The following is a 17,749-nucleotide window of genomic DNA, read 5'->3' on the forward strand; positions in this document are numbered from 1 at the left end:
CCAGGAGCAAGAATTCTGGTTGCCACTAAACTGAACTGAGCAGTGACACCCTCCTGCTAGGGCAGAGTCAGCACTCTATGGGCTCTAGTATAGATGTTAGTGTAACCAAATCTTTTTTACCTGCAGTATCGCCCAGGGGTTCTGCCCACTCATTCCTACTAGCTCTAAAAGCTGTGGGAAGCACTTTTAAATTGCTGGTAACAATTATACAGCATACACTAAAATATACAATAATAAGGAAAAAAATTAAGTCTTTCCATGAATGGGTGTTGCTGTCTCTACTTTTTCTTGCCATCACAGAAGAGAATGGAAAATCATGGCATAGATTTTAGTGAACAGATAACTGAAACTTTGGAGTTCTTCCTCACATTGCAATACAAAAGCTTTCAGAGGTCTCAGGAATCCATCTAGAAACTGTATATGCTAAACAGAACACATAAAAGAAAATAAACAGGTTATCAGAATGCCTTCAAAGCAGAAAAATCAGTAGTCTAAAAATCCACAAATAACTGAAATTTGCACTCCATAAATCTTGAATTAGGTTCAACCATGGTGAATTGCATTGCCTTCTGGCACTAAGCCCTGCTAATTACTTCAATCCTCACTCAGGGAGTGGTGAGATTTAATATTACCATCAAAGTACATACAGTCAGTGCTGCCACAACTAAATTAGACATTGAAACTAGGCTCTTTGTTCCCTTATACTGCTGGAGTCCTTGTCAACTTAAATTACGCATGAATCAACACAAAGTCTTAAAGATATAGCCGCCAGTAAAAACTTTTCAGCATGAGAGGGACTAATCACAGATAGCAATTAACATTCTAAGAATTAAATGCAACCATAAAATTATGTAAATGCTAATAAACAAACTCATTAGTACTTATTTTCTTTCTGCTATAAAGATTAATCAAGGGTCATAACACTGGAGGTGACAGGATTCCTGTGATTACAACTCCACTACGCAGTTAATTTCCCGTAACATTCATCCTCCTTTTCCTATAGACTGCCATATGGCCCTTAAGGAAGAATGGGCAATGTCAAATGATTTTCTCTAACACCAGAGTGATATTCAAGATGAAAACTCAGCAAAATCTACATGAAATGAAATTCATCATTAAAGGGAAATCCTGAATTCTGAAGCATTTTTTACTTAAAATTCCCCCAAACAAAACAGTGCTGTCTTTGAAATCACAGAATTGTTCAAGTTGGAAGGGACCACAGTGGGTCATCTTATCCAACCTCCCTGCGCAAGCAGGGTTACCCTAGAGTACATGACACAGGAATGAGTCCAGATAGTTCTTGAATATCTCCAATGAGGGAGATTCCACACCTTCTCTGGGCAGAGAGACAATGCAATCAGCTTTTGATCACAGCTAAGTATATTAACTGTACTAGGAGTGGAGATGTACTCTGTACAATTTCTATCTTCTGCCTTTATGACCTGTGAAGAGCAATGTGAAAATACCCAAGCTGTTTCCAAGGAAGTTAACTCAGTCCTCGACCTGTGCAGGTAGCTCAGGTAGGATGCCACATAAAAAAATGTGAAATAGCTTCCATAGCCAAACTGGTTCTCTCTATGCAGCACCTACCTGCACCTTCACACCATCTTGACTGTCTGCTTGGGTCAAGGCTAGCTCAGAGCTCTCTGTGCCCAAGAGTCAGGAAGGTCATGGACCTTTGTTTTCTCTGTTATTTCCTCTTGGCAGGCTCTGATAGCCTGTTTAGTCAATGTTCTGAATGACCTATGGTTTTGCCTTCTTTCAGGTGATTCTGTCCTCACATTTGGGAGATACATTCTCCCTGTGAAACTCTTCATGTGCTGCCTACTGGGTAATATTCCTACTGTGGTGTCACCTGGAGCCCACTAGAAAGAAAGATAATACAGAAGTAGTTCCTGGTACAGGGAGCCCACACCGTTGTATCAGACAAATGATATGGAATTTAATCCTGGCTGAGGGCTAGATAGCATTTCAAATCTTTTTCAGAAACCACTTGCAAAGCTTCTGGGCATGATGCTGTCCTAACACAGCCAAACACTGATTCACCAGCAGCTTACAAGTGTACAGCAGCATATACATAAGCATACAGACATGCCCTAACATCCACATTAGCAACCCTTCCCTGCAATCTGGTGACAGAGTGAATGAGATAAGCAACCAGCTGAAGGTAGAAAATGTCTCCATTTGAATGACAGTGAGGAATGGTCTATTCTTCTTGAAACCACTGTCTATACTGAAAGGCTACTCTGACATGGTCTTGACATTTCTCTGTGCTTTTAATACCTGAAGCAAGATACTGATTGAAAATCTCTATTTTTATCTCTCAAAGTATCTGGGTACCCATCTTCATTTGATAACCTGAGGAGATTTGACTCCTTCTTTTCTTGCCCTGGAGATCCTATTTGTTAAGGAAAAATCCTTGAACTACTTCCCTTATTAATAATAAATGGTAAGAGAGCTGAAGTTGGCAACTGGGCAAGCAGAGATGGAGGAAAATTGCCTTCTTTTAGAAGGCAAATGGAGATGGCTCCTGAGGCTGTTGCTAAGCAAACCTATATCCTCCGTATTGTATGCATGGTTTCCCTATCAAATACTGGATAATGAACAAAAGAAATAAAAAAAAAACAGAGAGAGAAATGGGAGAAGTCCAACTGTATCCTGGGCTGCCTCAAAAGCACTGTGACCAGCAAGTCAAGGGAGGTGATTCTGCCCCACTACTCCTCTGTCATGAGACCCCATCTGGAGTGCTGCATCCAGCTCTGGGGTTCTCATCACAGGAAAGACATGGACCTGTTGGAGTGAGTCAAGAGGAGGCCACGAAGATGATCAGAGGGCTGGAGCACCTTTCCTATGAAGGCAGGCTGAGAGGGTTGGGATTGTTCAGCCTGGAGAAGAGAAAGCTCTGGTGAGACCTTATTGTGGCCTTTCAACACTTAAAGAGGGCTTATAAGAAAGATGGGGACAAACATTTTAACAGGGTGTGGTGCAATAGGACAAGGGGTACTCGTTTTAAACTAAAAGAAGGTACCTTTAGAAAAGTTATAAAGAAGAATTTTTTTTCTGATGAGAGTGGTGAAACATTGGAGTAGGTTGCCCAGAGGTGGTAGATGCCCCATCCCTGGAAACATTCAAGATGAAGTTGGATAGGGCTATGAGCAATATGATCTCGTTGAAGATGACACTGTTTATTGCAGCAGGGCTGGACTAGATGGCCTGTAAAGGTCTCTTCAACCCAAACCATTCTAATATTCTATGATTCTATTTTCCTATGAAAGTAAAGATAGAAATACGTAACAACAGTCAACTTCAAAGCCTTGGCCTTTTTCATAAGGCTATTCTTTTAGTTTGTTTTTCATCCATCCTCTGTTATCAGCAACAAAAACAGTGAAACAAGCTTCACAGATGCCTCTGGATTACCATTCTAGTTCTTTCTCTTCTGCAGCATTGGCAGGAGCATCTCTAGGGCCAAAGAGTTCAGTTTAGTCAAACTGTAGAAAGTGTAATTCCACCCTGTGCTTAACATCATGAAACAACTAGTTGCTGCTGAAAAGAATAAGTGCACTTTCCCTTGCTTCTCCAGTTCCCTGACACTACCCCTTCAGACCTTGCTTTGAATATTGTGGTTGTGCAGCTTTGGGGTTAGTTGGTTTAATTCACTGAGCTGACTGAAAACCAAACTCCCAGATTAAGCAAATATGTTTTCCATGGATTGGCATGGATTGGCATGGATTTCCATGGATTTCCATGGATTTTCTATGGATTGGTATATCATGATATGCCATCCCACTGAGCTGTGAGTTCAGTGTTTACAGAGTAAAGAGCAATTCAAATGACCAGCCACTGGGGTTCTCACTCCATCACCCACAAGTAGATGTCTAGTGCCAGCTACCTTAAGATTATCTGGCTGATTTGTAAGTGCCACACAGGTCTCTCATATGACACCAAAAGATATACCTCCTCCATGCAGGTCATAAGCATGCTAGGGTACCTCAGATTATACTGAGCAGTCATGTATGTGCAACTGAGTCAAACCTTAGGTTTCTTCTTCAGAGGTAGACAGCATTGTCAGTACTGACAAGTTCTTCATCAACAAGAGGAGTTTATCCACCTACAGTGCATGAAGACTCCTAAATGTACTAAGTGCTTGTGGACCCATACATGTATCCAGGCATTCATTTGGAACTGAAACCCATTGTGATGCATTTTAATTGTTGCAGGCCAAGGGCAAATCTCAACAGCATAGAGGTATGCAATATAATGTTTCCCAGATTGGATTTTAGGTCCAAGTATGGTAATTGTTTCATAACACAGAGTTGGTCAATTTTATCAGACACGAACTCTCTATTCAAGCAAACTTACTGTCTAACAAGCAGTTCTCAAACAGTGTGATTCATGGTCTCTGGAATCAGTAGCAAAGGAGTACACACAAATTTGCTCATACACACATATTTTCACACTGCTTCAGCAGTACTGTTGTAACCAGAAACTTTTTTTACCCAACTCTGAGGAAAAAAAACAAAGGTTTTTCTCTAAACTCCTCCTTGTTTTAGAACACAGTCTGCACAAACAAATTTAGGGTATTTACTCTAGAATTAAACCACTGAAAGGCAATTCTTTTATATCAACAAGGTAAAATAGTAATGGACTTAAAAGTCTTTTGGAGGTAGAAAATTGGGATTTCTTACAATACATTAAAAATATTTAAAAGTCGAATATTAAACAAATAAAAAATCTTATACAGTGCAAATGTTATGATTATTTTCAATTTACCAGTCTGATGAATTAATAAAAGAACTTATCTAAGCCCCCAAAGTAATATAGTCTAACTCAATACTAATGAAGTAAGGGGTAAATTAACAGGATAACCTTAACACTTTGCTACACCCAAACAGTATTATCAGCACACTAATATTTCTTTGGCAGGGCTCCTTAAGCCAGGAAATTGTGTTGATAGCCCTGGAAGGCTCTACTTCAGAACACAAATGCCAGATGAGCACAGCCAAATGCCTCTCTGCTGAACAGAGTGGAAAGGGAAGCTGTAATTTTGCTTCATGGCATGCTAAAAAAAGAAAAGACACCACAGAGATTGGCATACACCAATGTCTATGGTACGTTAAACCAACTTTTGATTTAAGCATATTAGTCAACAAAATGCATGAAGACAGTGTGTTGTCTGGGCTAGAAGAAGAGAGGATTTGTAGGTACACTTCAGGTAGGAAGTAAAGCCCTTTAGCCTCACTCGAGAAAGATTTAGGCCCCAGTGAAGAATTGTGAAGGATTTTGAATAGCTAGGCCATTGACTCTTAGCCTTACTATCGTCCTGTATCCAAGTGAAAGCAAAGAGTCTCACCAACACAAAGCCATGGGCAAAAAAAAGACCACAAAACATATAAGAATGCCATCCTGGGAAGCATCCTTCATGCAGGAAGCCTTTATCCCATCCACAAATCATCTGGGAACCTCCAGGTTTGGAAGGTACTCCAGCAGATAGAAAAAGGCAGAGGGTTTGAATGCACATCAGTGCATCAGAAGTGAGAAGCTATGTACATAAAAACAGAATTCTGCTCTATGCAGCAACCTGTGAGGATGTGCAAATTCTGCTGCTGTAATTCTGAAGCCCTTGAAGCTCATTCTCACACATATATTCACATACATTCTTTATAACCCCTAAACAAGAAAGGGCACAGCTAGACACAGTGGATTGTACATAATCTGAGGATAACTCACTTTTATTAATATGTAAATTAGCAGGCTGCTATCTATGTACATAATTTATTAGTCACAAACATACACAAAAATTGTATTTGGAGTCTCAAGGCTAAGTCTATGTAGCATGTTCCCCAGTAGAACATCTAATTTTTTCACATGGCTGCTCAAAGCAGCCACGAAGCATGCAAAACAGGCACTTAATAAGGATCTAAGTTATTATTTCAGCTCTGAGTACTCATTTTATATGTCCTAGTTGGCAAATTGTTCTTCCAACATACTCCTACTAGTTAAAAGAGTATTTACCCCTAAATAAACCATGTTGTAACATCTCCTAGTATAAGCACTGGGACTCAACACACCTTTATTTAGCACCTTCACTGGGATACTGCTCTGTTGTTCTGGTAACTGATGGAAAGAGGAGGAACTTCCACAGATTATTGCTCTCTTCCTTTTTCATATTTGAGGGATCTGTGCTCTTACTTTACTTTAGCTGAGTGACCAAAGTCAATCAGGAGAAATCCAGATCCATGTTTTCTGGGAACAAGCTATATTTGGGTAAATATTTGTTGCTTCAGGAAGGCCTTTCAATCATAATGAAAATCAAGTCAGTCAAAATTTGTCATCAGACGTGTTTGATATTCATTTTTAGTATTTTATAGTAGAAATGCCTCAAGCACATACCTGTCTTCACAGCTCTGATCGAATGTCACAGATATTCCTGCATTCACACAGAGAGGGAGAATTTTCTATCATTTACCCCATAGTCCATTCTTCTTTCTTATATACTCCAGTTTTAGATAAAATAATGAGTCACACAAAGAAGAAGCTAGAAATATGTGTTAACAAACTCATGGCATGTCACCTAATTTACTGTTTTCATTTTTTAACATAGAATTGATTTTAAAATATTCTACATAGAGAATGAGGGGTTTGGACTCCAAAAATGCTGCCCTACTGACAGCAAAATAAGTAGCTGCTTGAGGTTCACAAAAGTCTGTGTGCAATGGGACTGCAAAGAGCCTTACTATTTATTTATTTTTAATTTTTAAGTGTTGTTGTTACACCTAACCTGTTGTATAACAGTGAAAGGCAGTGGGTTCATCTCAGAACACTTGTCTCCTCTTGAGAAATAGGCTATCGTACCATAAGGAAGCAATATCTCAGTCTTTTATTAGCTAAACCAGCAATATAAACTAGAAATAAATTTTTAGTTTTACTGTTATTCTCTTCCAATGCTGCTGACAGAGTGATGGTGCTCTTGAAAACAAATCATGATTTTGTACAGAGATAACTTGGGTTGCACTCCCTCAGAATGGGACAGAAAGAGATGTAGGAGGAAGAATGAAATTGAATTCATGGTGAAATAGGGAGTACATGTATCTGAAAGGATTCCTCCTGATGATAGTCCTAATAATACCACTTCTGAGGACTGAAGTGCTGCTGTCTTTTCATACTCAGCTGTTGTGAAGGGGAGATTGGACTAGATAATGCTCTGAACCATATCTGAGAACAATCACTTTTGATCCCAAAGAAGTTGAAAAGAGGATAAGAGGAGAAAGGAAAGAAAGAATATCTTGCATGAAAGGAGATTAGGGAAACAATAGCCAGATTTATACATTTTTTTCCCAGGGAAAAAAAAAAAAAAAGTAAAAATCACACAGTGTTTCTCCAAGAAGCACTTGGAGACATATCATGTTTAGGTATTGACTGCAACTTCCTAAGGGTAGTCATGAATATGTTCAAATTGAGCTGTGACCTTTTCTTAAAAATTCAGATTTCCCGGTGGTTTCAAGCTCTTCACCACCTCTGAACAATTAATTTAATAAAAGGTTAAAAGAAACCCTTTTGACTTTTTATGGAAATGGAGAGGAGTAGGCATCAACTCTACACAGGGGCACTGGTAGCCATAGAGCTCAGACTGTGCATCATGTGTGAGCCTTTTTCCACTAGCAGGGCAAGCTGCCTGCTTGGCTTTGCATTGGGAAGGAGGAGGAAATATAGGAATAGTCAAGAGAAACCAAGAGATGGTTTAACAATTTGCTCCTCAGTTCCCATCAGCTGGAGTTTCTTTATGACTCACTATCATTCCACCCCCTCGGCAACAGATGGGAAGAAACTTTGGTTGATCCAAGAGGATTAGATATTCTTCAGATTCAGCTCCATCTGATTTCAAGACACAATAGCTGGAATCACATAAACCAGCCCTTAAGTCTAGAACTGGAAGACACAATTTGATTTTTGCATAAAAACAGAATGGACCATAGAGCAGGAGGTTGGTCACCCAAAGTTATATTAAGGTTTATGACTGACAGAATAGCAAAGAAGCTTATGAAATGTCTATGATGAAAATATGCTTTTGAAGGTCTGAAATACTCTGTGTCAGCAGATATTTTGGATAAATGGCATTAGCACTTTGTGAACTGCTGCTACTGGATAATCTATGCATATGCAATGCAGATATAAACTCAACACATAGCATATGTAAGAAAGGCAAGACAACCTTTATGTTATTTAGGAAAAATGGATGCATACAGGGGCACGTTCAATACACACATTGGCTTTTTGAAGACACGTGGCCTAATTCTGTTCTCAGTTATGAGGGCTCAGCAAACTGACACCATTTAAGACTAGGGAGACCAGACACTTGGCAAGAGCCACTAATACAAATAGAAATTTTGTGAACCCAAATGTGAAAAACTGTTGTAATATTAGTGGCATATGGCAGACACACATGAGACTTGCCCTGTGTTTTCTTTTCAGCTGTGATGTTTCACCAGCCAGCCTTGCACAGCTGCACTACAGATGTGCTGTGTGCCATTCTGATGGAATAAATTTCCCACAGTCTGTAAGATACTGTACTCTCTGTCACTCAGTTGAGATTCCAGCAAGATAAATGATTGGGTAGAGGGGACAGATGCTATTATTTCTCTGGTTGATGGAAAAATAAGAGTCAAAACTGCCCGTCTTCTCTGGTGGCAGCAGCTGATCTCTCCACCAGTGTATGGTCACAAGCTGGTCATCAGCCCATGAATTAATTGCAGCAGAAATGCTTTAATGCCTGGCAATAAAATCAAAACAACTCTTTCTCTGCAGCCATCCTTAAAAAAAAAAAAAACAAACCAACCAAAAACCAAACAAACAGGCTCTATTAGATATGATGATGATAGAACAACCTATTTACTAAATAATTTGTTAATCATTTTGCATGCAGTTTACAGAGAAATTTCACCTTGTAGGTTGTTTACATACAGTTCAATTTAACTGCTCACTGGGCACTTGCTATTCACAGCATGTAGCTGCTCATGTGAGGCACAGGGTGTGCTTCCCATTGCCTCACAAGATTTCTGAAGCATTTGGAAGAGATTTTGTAGATTTTTTCAGACTAGAAGAGTGGCTTTATTTAGCTTGACCTTATGCATACCACTGTCCACAGCTGATAGAAGGCCTTGTCCACATGCAAATATGGGTATTCATATGAATCCCAAAACACAGTGTGAACAAAACCCCTCTTGCTTTACAAATACAAATGCAGCGAATAAGATTGCATCAAGAAGCTGAATGAACAGTGTTTGAGACATGCATTATTCAAGCCATTCTCTCTTAGACAGGATAGTTCATTCTTTTCAATTATCTGTTCCCAGATGTTAAATTCATCAGGCCATGGGTAGTCAGTTTTAAAACAAACTGGACCCTCCAACAACAATCTCAACAATCCACTTCTTCTATGTCCATCTGGTTGTATATGATGGACCTAAGCACGTGGAGTCTCATGGGTGCATTAGAAGGCATTTGACATATGCCTGAATCTTCCTACACAGAAGAAAAATATTTCAAAAGAATCAGAGAATCGTCACATGGGCTGGTTTTGGCTGCCAGGAGAATATGTGTCATTTGGTATAACTTATTTATACTCAAAGTAATACTTGGGGATGAACAACTGCAAAATTATTCTTTCAGCACAAAATTTGGAACAAGGCAGATGTATAACTGACTTGAAAATGTAAATACCCTGCTCATCTTTTAATGTGAAACTCAGAACCAAAGTCGCCTTGAAAATCAGTAAGACTGGGCTCTAAATGCTTCAAATAATTCTGCTGATAGATTAGATAATGGCAAAAGAAGGAGATATCACAAATGTTAACTTGGGCCCAGGGACCCAACCCATTGAGGGGCTGCCTACAGAAAAATACATTTTCCTGTTGATGATACAGGGAGCCTGGGGACATTAGATTTAATAGATAACCAGCCTCAACAGTGCTATTCAAGATATTGGCCCAGGTTCACTTTGCCATTCAGACGTAATTTCATAATAAAACAATGATAACCAAAAAGGATCTGTAACACTCCTTTGCAATGGCAAAACGAAACGTGTACATCCTCTGCCAGGTGTTTGTTGGACTCTGTTGGAAGGGGTCCAAATAATTAGCTACTCTCCAGATGGATAGCAAAGCACAAACAATCTAATGTGTCTTTTGGGTACAGACAACTCTGACTTTCAATGATGTAATAACATTAACATGTGACAGCATTTAAGTTGTCAGCAATTTGAGAACTTAATTTTGTAGTTTGCAATCTGCAATGGTTTTATTTTCATTAACCAAACACCTACAGAAAGGAGACCAAGACTACAGTTGGCAGAGGGAGAAACTCGGCTTCCCAGTGGGACATACAGAATTTGCTTCATTGCCAATAAAGCACCTGAGACACTGGAAGCTGGAAAACATCACAAGCATGTATGAAAGCTACTTTTAGTAATTTGCAGAATTTTCAATGTCCATAACAAATTAAAAAACAAGACTGGGAAATTGTACCCTCACCGCAGAAAATATATGTGAAATATGCAGCACACCAGATACGGTGATTGGTTTATAGTGTTTGCAAGCAATCACTGAAATAACCTTCACAACTCACCTCTGAACTTCATTGGTACCCAAAGCATAACCTGACTAAGACAACTGAAGCTTTCCAGAGAAGAACATTACTTCTGGTAGCTTATTTTTCTACCTTAGGTCTCCCACATTTCCTAGGATGAGGAATTGTGAAGGTTTTCAGTCCAGTGCAAAGACACATTTGAGGTGAATAAGAGTAGGCTCCTTAACTGTTTTTTCTTAAATAAATAATGTGAAGACTTTTGCCAGCTGTCTGTACATTCAAGGGGAAGTGGTAGCATATTTTACTTAGAAAAAAAGTTGTTGAGTCTTGAGCTTTATGATTCACCTGAGCAAAGTTGCCAAGTCTTGCAATTTCCTCATGATATCAAGAGCTTTTTCCAGAACCTCAGATCTTTGTCATGGAGTATATGAGAATTTCAACTTCCATCTTAATGAATAAATAAAAGCAATTTTCCAGCTCTCCTGGTTATACAAAATATTTGGAAAACACAAGGTGGTGGTCCAAAAAACTTCGAAACCCAAAGACAAACAAGGAATGTATCATCTCATAAGAGACATAATGAAGGTTAAGTCACTGTGTTATTCCTGGGACCCAATGTTTAGTTTCTGGAGGTCTGCTGCTAGCAAACCTATCTGCGTAAAACCAAAATCCCACCCAGAATAATCCCACTGCCTGCCCTTTCATGGAAATAGTTGTTGTTCCACAGAAGACTGTGATTACAGATAAAGACTCAGAAAAGATCTTAATTTTATTTTACTAAGATTTTCTGTACTAAGCAGAACCATATATGTTCATTATTCTTTAAGCTCTGCTCCAAGCCCATCAAAGCTTCTGATCTGCTTCCATGAGTTTTGAATAAGACCCTTTAAAGAATTGCATTAATAAATATCTGTCTATTAAAATAGAAAATCTGTAATATTAACCAGATTTTTATAGTTAATTCTTATTTTTGGCCAATAAACCAATAACATTTGAATCTTTCCAAAGAGATATAACAAAATGTTTCCATTCTATTGAAAGAAAAACGAAGTAAAAGGAAAAAAAAAAAAGAACAAGCGCTAATAAAGAAAGATATGCCTAAAACTTCTGTAAATAAAGCAACCACATCAGTATCAAAACAATATATGAATCAGTATATTGGGATACATAATTTTGGCTATTATTTTTTTGAAAAAAAATTTTTTTTAAGATAAATTCCTTTAGAAATAGTTATTTTTCTCTATTCATCCAAGAATTTAACTTTAGTATCACCCATGAAAAGGGTTGATAAGTGTTCAGATGAAATAAGATCACTTATAACAAATTTCCCCTAAAGCCTAAAGTGTGGCATACTGGATATTTTCTATCTACTGCTTTACAGATCTTGGCTTAACCACTAGTTTCACTCCTGTTGTTTATCACAAGACTATGGATTAATATTAAAGAGACACTGGGCATAAATATTAATATGCAATCATGGGTATGTATATATAAAATATACATATATTCAAATCATAGGAGACCTGCATTTTCAATTGCAGAAAATTTGAAAAGTAGGTAATTGAGGAGCCAACTGAAATTAATTTCAAATGGTGCAAAAATAAGTCCCAAGAACAGCTGTTGGAACATACGGCACAACAGGATGTGCAGTATTATGCCATAATAATACACCTTGGGTGCAGTACGAGGCACGAAGCCAAAAAGTATATTTAGAGGGAAAAAAATTGGGGACAGAAACAAACTAATCAATTAGAATCTAATTTAATATATGTAATAATACTTTCCTGTTTAATTTATCCTCTAAATAAAATTCAAGAGCCTCACTGACTACCATAGTACCCAGGTTTATTTATCAGATTCCATCCAGTACTTCAAGAAATTCAGTGTCTTATAGAGAGGTTGTTTTCTTGATGAAAATACTCCAGTATATTTTTATATATACCTATGCAACCAAGTAGCCTAATATCCATTGTCTTAAAATCACCTGGAAATCAAAGAAAATATTTCTTTATGGTTCAAAGTTATACCAAGACATCGAAGGAAGTCATATACCATGGAGAAATCAATGGCAGAGTGGAAGGGCTTCTTTCTACCTTGACTTTGTATCATCAAGGTACTGTGGAAGAACTATGTGTATAAAAGGGGGTAGCAGACTGCACATCAGATATCTCACTTGGCAAGTTATGGCATTTCCCAGGGAGTGAGAACAATACAATTAAGTTCCTAGTCAAAAAAAAAGGAGAAAACATTTTGTCATGATTCTAGCAGATTTTTACCTTTCCTACTTTTTTACATAAGAGTTTGTTTTGCATCCTATTTCTGTAACCTATAACAAAATACTCATTTAAAACAGCAATTCAAGCATATTATCCCTTGAGAAGTCTCAGGAATCACAGTTGTCTTCTTTCTGTATCCCTTGGAGAGAGGCAAGATAATCAGCAAAATTCTTCCCAAGCATGTGACAGCACCGATTTTTTTTAAAACTAGAAACTTGTGTAGTAATGGGGGTGAGGAGAGGGATGCAAAGAAACTGAACAATGGAAAACATTTTGGCAAACACCAAATTACTCAGTTTATGATTTTATTCTTAATATCAACTTCCAGACTGATCTCGTTACATGTAATTGGTGACTCTTCCTACATCTACTTATTAATTGACTGCTCTGAGGCACATGGTCAGCAGGCTGGTAACTCTGCTCACCTAATTGGGGATCTAATGAAGTGACAGAGCAGTCATCACAAACTCCCGGATCTAGTGTTAGAATGTCAGTGGCTGCCAGAGGGAAGAAGAGAATAATAAATTGCTATCTGTGTTGACTAAATATAAGACACACGTGTGGTAACAGGGCAGCAAGGAAGATTCATTATCAACTTTAACTAATTATTCTGATAAGGACACAGAGTCTTGAGGTCTCAATCTTGTTATGCCAAGAAGCTTAGTAACAATATCCACATAAAAGAGAAATACCATTTTCCTGAACCTGGTTTTCTGCAGTGGGAAGGTCTGAATGGGAGAGTCTGATTCTGAGTTTATGCTTCAGAAAAGAATTTTGTGTTAGCAATACACTGCATGCATTTGTGAGCATGTTTTGGTGTGTGCATCTGTGCGTGTAAGATTAAGAGGTGTACACTTGATGAGAAAGTGGGTGGATTGATGAAGAGAGACATAATAATAAAATACATATGAAGACCATTAAATGTCTACTAAAATAAATAAGTGCAATCTAGAATCTGTTTTCACATTCAAATTAACTGAAGATGAGGACTGTCCTTGATGTGTGAATTGCTATGAATAGCTTCCTGAGGACAGTCTGAAGCCAAGAAATCATTAGAGGCACTCAGAGCACAAACATGCTGAATAACTAAGCAAGCATCTCTAGTACTTTGAACAAAAGCTATTTAAAATAAGAGGCTAAGTAAAATTACAGAAAAGGCAAATTACTGATCCAGTAAAATGTCTTCATGATTCATTTGTAATTTCATCTTTCTTTGCCAAAACCTAGAAACCTATACCATTAGGAAGGTCTTGTTTCTATCTCCAATAAAAGTGTTTTCTGGACTATGTGCAGTGAATGAAGTGGTCAAGCCCTGAAAGTCCCACCTTAATCAACCATCAGGGATTACTGGATGGGGGATTAAAGATGTGTTAGTATATATGTTTCCTCTCAGCATCCTGTAGCAGCCCTGCTCCTGGTTACATTCACATCTTGTTCTCAGCAACATGCTGGAGCCATTCAATCCTGGCCATTATTGGGATGAATGCAACAGTACAATAAAAAATATGCTACACTTAGAAGGCACTCAACTGCTAAAGTAAAAACAGAGATTAGAGAATGTCAAGGTTAAAAAACCAAACTACCTATTTTAATGTGAATGAAAAAATTCTATAAATAACAAACTTTTCTGTCCTGTTTTCCATTTTTATAGATAAAAACTGGTTTCTAAAGTAAAAAGAAATATTTCTGAAAAAATGTATACTGCGTTGGTATTGATGAAAGAAAGAAGACATGATAGATGGTGGAAAACATTTCAAAACAAAAATAAATTCCCTGCTCTGGTATTTTCATTTCAGCACAGTTAGGTCAGACAGCCCTTTCCTTTACAGGAACATGTGTAAATATAGGTTTGAAAGTGGTCATTACAAGGGATTTGGTCGCAGTACAATCATCAAGCCATCTTGTTCTCAGTTTTCTGCAAAAAAAAGGATTCCGGACAGCCTCAACTCTCTTTTGTTGCTTTGTTGGGAGAATGCGTGCTCATATTTATTTTTCCTAATTTTTCTTGATTGCAATTGCCAATATTTTGAGGACCTGTAAATATATAATGGCTAGGTATTTCTGTCTAACTTGGCAGATGTCTTTGATGAAATGCAGCTTATTTTCCCCCCCGAACATACAATAAACACATGCTGTAATGTCAAGATAAATCTGGGATTAAATACTATGATTGTGGGTGGCAGCACAAAGCTCTTAAGAAAGCAAGTGGTATAAAAGTCTCAAACATCAGCAGATTCCCAGGGAAAAATGAGCTTGAATTTGAAGTTTTAAAACCACTTAGTCTTGACTCATCTCACCAATGTTTTCCAGATGCAAACTATTTAGGCTCAAAATGAATATGTGGTCCCTAAAAAAAAATTAGTTGTATGCATCTTTCATGCTCAACTGCAGACTAGGTCAATACACTGGTTCCTCCAAAGAAAGTTTGGCACAGCTCTACTCACATCCTAATGTCAGCTGAAAACCTGGAAGAACTGAGTACCTTCAAATTTGCTATGAACACTTTCACCACATTTTTATCTACAGATAACAGAGGGGCTTCTGTAATATCAGGTCTAGCCTTCTGCTCTTGTTCTCATTGTGATCAGTGAAAAATTATAACAACTCACATTTCTTGCCTCAGTGAGAAGATGATGTGTCAAAGGTAAAATCAAGTGTATGGTGTAAAAATCAGATATGAATTACAGACAGTTGGGTCAAATACCAGATCAAGTCACTTGTCCTGAGAAGAGGGAAGGCACAAGCAAAGACACATTTCTATTCTTCTGTTGAAATGTCTTGGCCTACATTTTCAGAGATGCAAAATGGAGATAACTTGATATGTCCCTGGAAGGTCTGGCTGGAGAGTCTTGTCTGTCCAAGACTTTGAAAGAGACCACAGAAAGAAATACACTTTTGTTTTCTAAATGCAGCCAGTACCCAAAGGAAGCTTAAAACCAAACACACACACACACATGTGCACACAAAGCCACCAAGAACTCATTCTACCCCAAGTTTAAAATTTTAAGCACATCTCAGAGGAGTTTGATTCAACCAAGTACATCAACGAGTGACAAATCAATGATCCAGAATCTCTCCCCCTTGGAAGAAGGAACAACTGAAATCCCTGCTCTCTGTTTCAGCTCGATCTACTTCATCCTATTTACCAAGACTTCTGGGTCTGCAGAGTCAGATCTCAGCCAGACCCTTTTCAATTCCCTGCAAGTTTCCAGCAGCTACAGATGAAGTACTGTATGATCTCGTGTGCCTTTCCCAAACCCATTTATTTCTCATCTGTCTGAAGTGTAAAAATTCCATCATGCTATTCCAAAGGGAATGGGCATGGCTGAGTTGCAGCTTATAAGCTCATGTGCTACTCACTGAAGGATCTGCAGAAGTATTCATTAAAAAGAAAACTTTTGTGAAAATACTTCTTTTATTCAAGTCACTCAATACAAGTCACCAGCTTTCTAAATCTTAGAAAATGAGACTCTTTTTCTGCAAGCTCTAAGCTTCCTGTTAAATGTTAAGACTTTGGTTATGTTTCTCCCTGTAAACAATTCAATTATTCCATGTAAGAAGATTCTATTTTCTTGCAGTTGTTTTCTTGTTATTTTAACTCAATGTCTTTTCACTAGATGGGGTTTTTTTTCTTCTTTTTATATGCATTGTATTCTAATCCACTGTCTGTCTAAGGTGTTGTAACAAAATTTTTTTACCATCCACCTCAAACTGACTTGTAGCATGAGCATATTGTGGTCTAAGGAGTGACAAAGAATATTCTTAATAAACAGCCCACATATTACAAATTGACTCTGTACTTCTAAGATAAGATGGGTCTTGCTCCTCGCAGTCTACTCTTTGGCAGAGGGACCCTTAACAGTGTTTGATGCAGTGGGTGTCTTTTCTTTCTCTTGTTGTTGACAGTACCAGTTCTTGATTTTCACAGGAGGCAGGGCTCAGAAGTCCTGCTCTATTCTTCTGGGCTTATCATTTCAAATGCAGTTTAATGAGATAATTAATGCCTCAGTCACAAGGTCAAATATAATTACGAGAATTTGATCTTTAGAACAAATAACATGATTTTGGGTTTAGGTACCACAAGGTTTGGTATGCAGCCTACATTTGTTTGAGTATAACCATCAGGAAGACAGGGCGCCCTCTTCCTGACAGATTTAATTCAAACTGCTTCAAACATTAGATGGGCATAAAATAAAGCATTTCTTTTATAAAACAAATAATTAAATTCCTGATCATAGTACTATAAACAAGGGTTTGGATTTGTCTCACCTAAGTGGGAGAGTGGATCATTGTCAGCTCCATTCATGGTTGGTAAAAGAAATGAGCATTTCTAGAACATGTTTAATATGATATTTAGGCACAAAAAGTTTCTGTTTCCCTATGTGGACTGTAAAGGATTCTAGATCACTAATTCAAAGACAAATGCCCATTTTACTAAAAAAAGCAAAACAAAGTGAGACATGGTCCTGGAGCATGCTTAAACATGTATGTTACGCATGGATATCTTGAACTTTTATTCCTCCTCTGATGCTCTGCTGTATATTTAGGTGGTCCTAAGGTTTTCTTTGTGGGTACACTTGAGACTTTTGTAATCTTCTTTTATCTTTACTCATTTATCCCACATGATTGAAGGATCAGCATTTAATCTGGGTATGCATGTGTTATCTTAGCGTCGTCCCCTTCTTTGCACCCTGGGCAATGAGGTATGAAGTGCAAGTAGCATACTTCCCGTACACTGCAGTCAGAGAGGTCTTTGAATTTTGAATCATATTTCTATCCCATAATTAACACTTTCCTTCTGGTATCAGTGGCTTCTTTAAAAGTTATGACATTTTCATAACTGCTGCAACACTTAAAAACTGTGGATCATTGAAGGATCAACTATACATCCC

General features: G+C 37.9%; 1 protein-coding gene and 1 long non-coding RNA gene across 12 annotated transcripts in view; one reads left to right on the plus strand and one right to left on the minus strand.

The window, feature by feature from the left end:
- Positions 1 to 17,749, minus strand: part of DLG2 (discs large MAGUK scaffold protein 2) — a 1,004,454-nt gene that overhangs the window by 789,119 nt on the left and 197,586 nt on the right. The gene's annotated exons all lie outside the window — the stretch shown is intronic.
- LOC127467377 (uncharacterized) lies at positions 7,847 to 10,837 on the plus strand. The gene is made up of 3 exons (XR_007903078.1): positions 7,847 to 7,981; positions 10,321 to 10,442; positions 10,719 to 10,837. It is a non-coding gene; the product is annotated as an uncharacterized LOC127467377 (long non-coding RNA).

The sequence above is a fragment of the Manacus candei genome, unplaced genomic scaffold (assembly GCF_025592945.1).
Source record: "Manacus candei isolate 608988 ecotype Guabito, Panama unplaced genomic scaffold, ASM2559294v1 h1tg000014l, whole genome shotgun sequence".
In the NCBI taxonomy this organism is placed as follows: Eukaryota; Metazoa; Chordata; class Aves; order Passeriformes; family Pipridae; genus Manacus; species Manacus candei.